This window comes from Musca domestica, unplaced genomic scaffold, assembly GCF_030504385.1.
Source record: "Musca domestica strain aabys unplaced genomic scaffold, Musca_domestica.polishedcontigs.V.1.1 5, whole genome shotgun sequence".
NCBI classification, from domain to species: Eukaryota; Metazoa; Arthropoda; class Insecta; order Diptera; family Muscidae; genus Musca; species Musca domestica.
The window spans coordinates 6,839,920-6,848,443 of record NW_026712346.1 but is presented as its reverse complement, the minus strand read 5'-3'; the positions used below and the strand labels follow the sequence as shown (position 1 = coordinate 6,848,443).

The following is an 8,524-nucleotide window of genomic DNA, read 5'->3' as shown; positions in this document are numbered from 1 at the left end:
TGACAATGAGATGTTGTCAAATGAATAATTTTTGAAAAAAATGTAAACATATGATTGCATGACTTTTCCTTCTTGATTCTACCATGGCCCATACTATGGTGGAGGGTATAAAAACAAACTTATGCAATGATTACATTAGAACTTTTGCAGGGTTAACCTACTTCAAGAGAATTTATTTGAAGTATAAGTGATGGATACGACAATTTTAATCCAAATCCAGTGGGTTAACCCATTTATACGTAAACGTACTGTTATCCTACTATTGAATTTTGTGGGGAAACCCGTCGCATTGACACAGCTGCTGAGATAATGAAGTGTCAAACAAATTTTGGAATGGACATTTTTGAATGAAAAATTATTCAAATTTTTGAAAATTGTTGAAAAACGCATATCATACTAACCTACAATTGACGTCGTATAAGAAAACATATAAAAATCTTCTTATATTTGAAAAAACATTTAAAAATTTTCGATGCATCTACCTTTATTCTCCTGCCATGGGAGAAACCCCAATACTCCATTCAAGTTTTGTGCGTTTGGCTTAAGTTGAGTTTAGGGGCTATGCTCGGATTGACCTAAAATTTTTACCACTTTTTAACCTGATTACGGCAAGGTAATTTTTTGTGGGTGAAATATCCGGTTACCAGGTTATTCGACCCTAAAGTTCGGATACAAAATCCGGGTTATATCCGGTTGTACGCAACTGAAATGTACAAAATTGGTATCATTTGAAAGCTTATGGAAATACCTTTCTAAAACGTGGTATATGATGGGTTGATTTCAATTGGTTCCGGAGTAATACAAAAAATTCGTATTTTTGTACCGAACCTTTTTGAAAAACCCATAAAAAGTCGAAAATGGGCCCATTATGGGGTATTAGAAATTGCATACTACATTGTAGCCTACACTCTGGCCTTTCCAAAAGGTATTGATATTTCTTGTAGTTCCGAAGATATTAGTGTTGCAAATCATGAAATTAAGATTTCCTCCACTAATATTTATCTTAGCTTTGTAGTTCCGAAGATATTGACTTTAAAGTCGAATTCCCGCTACTTACAAAAATTATATTTAGAAAAACTATGGATCGCGTAGCCGGTATTGGACATTCCCTAGAGGAGAAAATCTCAAGCCCCGGCCGAAGGCCTGCTACCTACCAAAATTATAATGTTTAGAAAAACGATGGATTGCGTAGCCGGTGTAGGACATACCCCAGGGGAGAAAATCTCAAGCCCCGGCCGAAGGCCGGCTACTTACCAAATGTACAATGTTTAGAAAAACTATGGATCGCGTAGCCGGTGTAGGACGTACCCTAGAGGAGAAAATCTCAAGGCCCGGCCAAAGGCCGCCTACATACCAAAATCACAATGTATAGAAAAACTATGGATCGCGTAGCCGATGTTGGACATACCCCCGGGGCAGAAAAACTCAATCCCCGGCCGAAGGCCGTCTACTTTAAAATGTTTAGATACATATTCGTGGAGAAAATATCAATTTCATAATTTGCAAAACATATATCTTTGGAACTATAGGAGAAATCAGCACATATGTTACCATTTTGGAAAGGTAAGAATATAGGCTATAATGTAGCATGTACATCATAATGGGTCTATTTTCAAGTTTGTAAATGTTTTTCGGGTTTTGTAGAACCGGATAAAAACCTTATTTTGTATTCGAACTTCCGGGTCAAATAAACAGGTCACCGGGTATTTCCCCCACGAAAAAAATTGCTTTCCCTTAATCAGGTTAAAAATACCCACCTGCGGTAATAATTTCAAAATGATCCGAGCATAGCCCCTAAACTCAACTTGCTCCATTGAGTATTCTAAAAGTCATAACATGCAGTCCATAACAACGATATTTGGTTCGAAAGTCATATTCAACATGAATTAACCTTAGTCAAGTTTAGTGGGAATCGATTTAGATAATTTAAACGGCTTTTTCACAAAGGAACAAAGGTTGACTTAGTACGATTTTGGCCCTACGATCATTTGTTCATTTCGGAATAAGCCAGCCGATGGCTTAAGCCAGTCAAAAATGAGTTTTGTGTATTCTCACCTTTACTTTGCCTTAATTTTTTTGGGACATATAAGTGCCGAAATTGCAGAAAGTTAAATTTAACTAACTTAATATCTTTCTAATAAAAAATATTTAAGTTCCAGATATGTTTTGACATTGCACTATATTACAAGTTGTGTTAATGCGTCTACCTGTATTATTCTATCATAATAATATTCGTTGGAACGTTTTTCGTTTTAATGTCACATAGAAGGCTGTGTTCATTTAAATGACAACATATTAAACAAAACTCTTCATTTTAGTACTCGCTGAAAATTAGTTTTCGAGTAAAATGAGAATTATTCGTGAAATTTACCATGTTATAGAAGTGATTGTTTTGGTTTTTCTTCTTCCTTTTAGTGCATAGAATTTTCGAAGTGTATATTTTATTTTGTAACAAATATAAAGTGCACAGTGGAAACGCTAACGTCTTACCACAATTACCAGGTGTTTTTGGCAGTTATACGCGGATGAAATACTGTGGAAGCATAACTATACAAAATTAATCCGATAAAATTTATACTATATGCATTTTATCCTTTTTCGCTCTGCACCGATGACGTAGAGAAAGTGAAAAGTATATATTTACAGTTATTTTGAATTTGCGGATATACTAAGGTAATTTTGGATACATTTGTTAGGCATAAATCCTTATGATATTCATGTTTATTTATGCACAAACCTTGATATTTTGGAATTGTCATTGATCTTTTCTTTTCGACATGCGATATGCGGAATCCAATTCATTGAAGGGATACGCTATATATTGTGATTGTGTATTTAGTGCTTATATAAGATTTTTTATTTCTAATCCAACTTTCTTTGCGCTATCCAATTCCATCCATGTTTTAACGCTGTTCCGAGTTATCAATCACGGAGCAGTTGCTTTGTATTGCCAATGCTATGCTTTTAACATAAATGCAAACTACAGACAAGAAGAAGAAAATTTGTCAATGTTCTGACTTGCTTCATTACGGCGTCTCAAATCGCACAATCAAATATATACAACACCGTAAGTGTATAGTTATTAAAAGATAATAGCCATGCGATAGCACAACAAACGTGCATACGTGCATTTGAGCATGTTACTAACATTTCATTGCTCTAAATTTCCACTTTCCATTGTCTTTTATTTCCGATAGCAAAATCGTCAATAAACATTACGCAATTCGATGCCAATTCGTTTGCTTTGAATAGAATTGGTTAAAAAGTTGTAGTGGACTAGTGCAAATGAGTAATAACTACATACCTAGTTGTAATTTCCAATTTCAGTCAAAATATTTATATACTTTAGCTTAAAATTATTTTATCACATGATTGGTAATGAATGCTCATACTTTGAAGAATATTAAAAGTTTATTTTATTTGCAGAAAATTAGATGTATGATTATGTGTGTTGCCAACAAACTCAATTGTTATCTTCCGAAGACACGACAGAGAATTTGGAAGAAGTGATTTTGTTTGGTTTGAAATTATCAGCTTTGTTGTAGGTGTGGAACAATAGCACTGTTGCTGACATTTTCTTCGCTGGTTAACTGATTTTTTTTTGATTAAAAAAGTAAACACGATCTAAAAAATACCTACTTCTTTGAACACACATAGACAGTTCTGTAAAAATATAGAAATTAAATGTTGAATTTTCATTATGAGTAAAATATCTTCTGGGGAGATTTAGCTTTTTGTATCACACAAAGGGCAGACATTTCTCACATCAATTCTCTCCAAATACGAATTATCTAGGCACCCGACATTCTCCAGCTGAAATGGATGGGGGTGGACTCCTAGGATGTATTCCTACTGTAATTGTTGATGACATCTGTGACTGCATCGGTATAAATGTTACTCAGTCCTGCCTGATTTACTTTATGTGTAGTGTCTCACTCTTATAGATCTCTTGGTCCATCTTGACACGACTGGGTAGGAACTTTTATCCACCATATGATGACATTGACGAGGAGTACAGCCAGAAGAGTCTTTGCTACTGACGAAAAAGCAAATTGGCATGCATATTTCGTAGATGTCGGTGGCAAGCGACAAGTTGAGAGCTTTTGTCAGTTATTCGTCGTATCCAGTTGTTTTAATATTACCATCGATATTCCGTCTGAGCCCAACGCTTTGGATGATTTAGAGTTTTGGATGACATTTGCAACACCTCTCATCGTAAACTGAGGTGGGAAGAGCTCTGATTCGCCAAGTGCTCTTCGCCTCTATCGCTCTTGGAGTGCTCGGACCTATAATCGGTTCTAATGTTGTAACACGTCGGATGCCCTAGCCACTGTTTCCTTTTATGCTCCTGACTTTCACTATCAGTTCACTGATTCTGGGGTCAGCAGTGTTGGATCGACGGACATCATCACGCTCATTTGTTAGTACCGCTGCTTCCGCTGCCTCCGCTGGGAAATTTGGTCTTATTTCTCGAAAAATCCTTTCTGCAAACCGAACATCAGAATGCCCAAGCATTGCGAATAATGCACCATATTTTTAGTGCAATAATAATTTCACCGACACTAACCATTTTATGGTATTTTAAAAAAATGCACTATCACTAAATTTGTTGTTCGCTACTCACTTTAATCAACTTTATGATAACTTATATAATACTAGCTGGACCGGTCCGCGTTGCCGGCCCGAACTTTTAGTCTTTACTTCATATTTTTAAAGCATAATAAATCACTGATCTAACTTATGTAAACAGTACCATAATTATTGTAAGTAATGACTCCATAGTAATATCTAAATGGAAATAAATATTTATGGCAAAAATTATAATACATGTTCGCCTACCGTCGGTTTTATATATTTTGATTAGCCTGATCTTTTTTTTCAGCCATAGGCTTTAATTTTAGTGTTAAAACCCATATGATGTTAAATCTCAGCTGATTTTTTTACATCCATTACTGTAAGTTGGTCCATATTTTTCATCATAGTATAATTCAATGACGATGAAACAAATGTTCGGTCCCGTGCTACTTTCTAATATTCGTATTTTTTTCATGTTTCTGCCACAATTTCCGACTGAATGAGTCCCAGTTTGACATTTCGTAGTTTATTTCAAAGTTTATTTCATATAGAGCTGAAAATAATGAAAAAGAAGACACTTATAAGCTATGCGATAGAAAGAGTGTCACGTCTACTCCGAATAATAGGAATTGGCGGTCCAAACTATTTGAGGTACGTTTCTTCTCATTTCTTGGGAGTAGATTCATTGTGGCTGGCAAAGCAGACTTTTGGGGATGCTAAGTACACTTTTTTGAGATCCAGACTTATATTCTGACATGGGATTGTGCTGAACTGTATTAGATATTAACACAGCAGTTTCTAGGAGTGAAACAAGTTTCTGCTACCAGTAAAATGTGTATGTTGAGTGATCGAATAAAGTTTTCGATTATTTATTGTTTTAAAACGATTTGCATTAGCATAAATTGATTTCTCATAATTTCTTTCATCGTGCTTTCATGCTTGTCATAAACGAATTCATGGTGTCGATAAGTTTTTCGATGGGTGTTTCAATATTTGGTTTTTTTTTGGGTGAGTCGTTTATCAAAGTTTCAGAATATAAGTATTGCGTATTCTAAGAAGGGAGATTGTTGTTGGGAACGGCAAATTCTTTCTTCCTTTTTAGCTCTGGGAAATCAGCAGTTTTGTTATTAACTTGTGGGCTCTCTTGTACCCGATAGTAGGCTTTGTTGTAGCTAAGCTAGAATTTTTATGTGGATGTATAGAGGGCATCCCCTGTAGTGTTCGCAGTATGGTTCCCCACAATTACTACACTTCGTGACGTTTGAATGTGGACATTCCGATGATTTGTGCAGATTGCCGCAACTGACACATACCGATTGCAGTTTGCAATAATTGTTGGTATGCCCGTACTCCTGGCAGCCTGTACATTGTGGTTGTTCTTTCTTTTTTTGAGGTTTTTCTATTTTAATTCCGCGATGACAAACAAACATAAGATTATAAATTGGTCCCCCCTTTCTTTAATTGCGTTGTTTCATATATTAGTTCTACTTTAAACATAGGTTGCGAAACTTTATCTTTATTAAAAATGTTGATGATTGACTTTCGATTTCGATGAATCCTAGCCCTTTTGAGCTCTTGAGGTGATAGGTGTAGTAATTTTTTTTTTTTTTTTTTTTTTTTGAGAATCTTGAGCACATATTATGTCTTTATAATGCGATTTGGAGTTTGTTCACGAGATTGTTTATTGTTACTTCGCGAAGATATAATGGGGGAGGCTTCTGGGATCTAACTGGTCGTGTTATTCCGTCAGCCACGGATATTGTTTGAAATCTTAAATTAGGCAAGGTTAGTAAGGTTCGGTTCATATTTCAATTCATTAAAAATCCTAATATTTGCAAAAAAAGAAGAAGGTATATGTTTGAAAGTTAGTATACGAGGTACTGTTGACTCTCCCTCCAACCCTAAGTATCTAATTGGAGTTAGAGAAACTAGCCACGCCTACTCATTTAAATATATGTGTATAAAAATAGTGCAAAAAAGTATAGTATAGTAAAGGATTTTACTCAAATTTACGAATATTTAGTGGCAGTATTTTCCAAGTTGGTGGAACTCGGCTCCGATATATATTTTTAGGGATGGACATTTTCAGCTGACCTCTTTGACAAGTAAACACAATCATTTTGTTTGTTTACAAACTGCTGGACGACGAATGTTTTCTCATCGGAGAAAACCAAATTCGGCAATACACCACTATCGGCCAAGCGAAGCAACTCTTTACCTCTTTTGGGTCTATTTTCTTCATGTTGCTGTGTAAGTTTTTGCTCTTTTTGGAATTTCAATGGTTACCCCGAGCTCATTTTTCAATATTTTCCGAATGAAATATTGCGATATTTTCAGCTCACGAGCCAATTTTTGGCAACTGCGACGCGGGTTTGGATCAAGTCGCTTCTTTACTTTTCGAACCATTTCTCCTGATGTTGCTGTTTCACTTCCACTTCCTTGACGTCGGGCTACGCTACCGGTATCACAGCGAGCGATGAGTGCTCTAACGATAGCCACTTGTGGTTTTCCAGCCAAATATAAAGAAATCATACTATCACGCTTGAATTCCATCACGAATAACTTTTTTCTGGAAACTTCCCACCAAAATGCTTTAGTACGCTTGTAAATAATATAATGAGCTGTCACTGGAATAATTTTAATAGCTGTCGGACGAGTGGCTTAGAAATGAGAGCAGTCGGTTTTTTCATCTTCATATGTATGTATGTATGAATTTAAAGTTAATTAAATAAAATTAATCAAGAAAAAAAGAAGCTAAGTTAATACCCTCTACCATTTTAAAGGAACTTGAAAATTTTTCAAAAAATGCCGTGGAAAAATACTATACTTAGAGGTCAAACTGCAAAAGTAATTGTTTTAGGCAGTAGTACCCATTAAGATCTTCAAATACGAAGTTTTAAACAATTCCGGTAAAAATGTCGTTAAAATCATATAAAAGTCGTATAAATATGGGAGGCTATAGGAATACGTGGACCGACATGATCAATTTACGAACTTAACCTGTATACTGGCAAAATAGACACGTGTGCAAAAATTTGACCTCTATCTCAAAACGTTCAAAAGATAGCGTGAAAACAGCAGACAGGCGGACAACGCTAAATCGACTTAGAATTTTACGCTGACCCTGAATATATATACCTTCTAGGGTCTATCATGCCATTACGAATAATACAGCTAATCGAAACTATTAAAAATATCGCAAACAAAAAACCATAGACTGATCTATGCTAGTAGGGGTTACCGGTTATCCGGATCACGGAAAATTGAAGACTACATTTTCACAACGTTGCTTTACGAATGTCCAGTGGACACTCTAAAGTTTCAGCATTACGTATGTACGATAACTTTTCTAGTACAAGCACGTTTCATTTACCAATTTGATCTTAAGTGTAACTCTGATTGGAAGAAGATCGCTTCCGCCATACAGTTCAATTTGCACACAAAATATATCCCCCATTTTCGATATATGAGACGATCTCAAAAAATTATGTTTCGCATCTTTCTCCTGAAGCACAATATAAATGTACACTTTTAAAGTAATAAAATTACTAAAAATTAAAAAATATATTTTTGAAAGCGTCAATTTTCGAAAGCTGTTTTCATAACCATTATTCCGTTATTTTATTATTTATTTTTATTAGAAGTTATTTATTAAAAACTAGCTGGCCCGGTCCGCGTTGCCGGTCTGTACTGTAAGTCTTTAATGCCAATTTTTAAAGCGTAATAAAATAAAGATCTGAGTCCATAGTAATTTCTAAATAGAAATAAATATTCATGCTAAAATTATAATTGATGTTCGCATATCGTCGGTTTTAGATATTTTGAATAGCCTGATCTTATTTTTCAGAAATTGACTGAAAAATGGCCAAGACCCCGAAAATATTATAAATCATATGATGCTGATACCAAACCATGATCGTTTTTGGTAAGGATGGTTTCTTCGCAAATT

At 35.1% G+C, this 8,524-nt stretch overlaps 1 protein-coding gene across 1 annotated transcript in view; it reads left to right on the top strand.

Annotated features, from left to right (window-relative positions):
- The first annotated feature begins 2,307 nt into the window (after positions 1–2,307).
- LOC101890570 (trafficking kinesin-binding protein milt) overlaps positions 2,308–8,524 on the top strand; it is a 54,474-nt gene continuing 48,257 nt past the window's right edge. The window contains exon 1 of the mRNA XM_059128202.1: positions 2,308–2,673. The gene's annotated coding sequence lies outside the window, so the exon portion shown is untranslated. The remainder of the gene's footprint in view (positions 2,674–8,524) is intronic.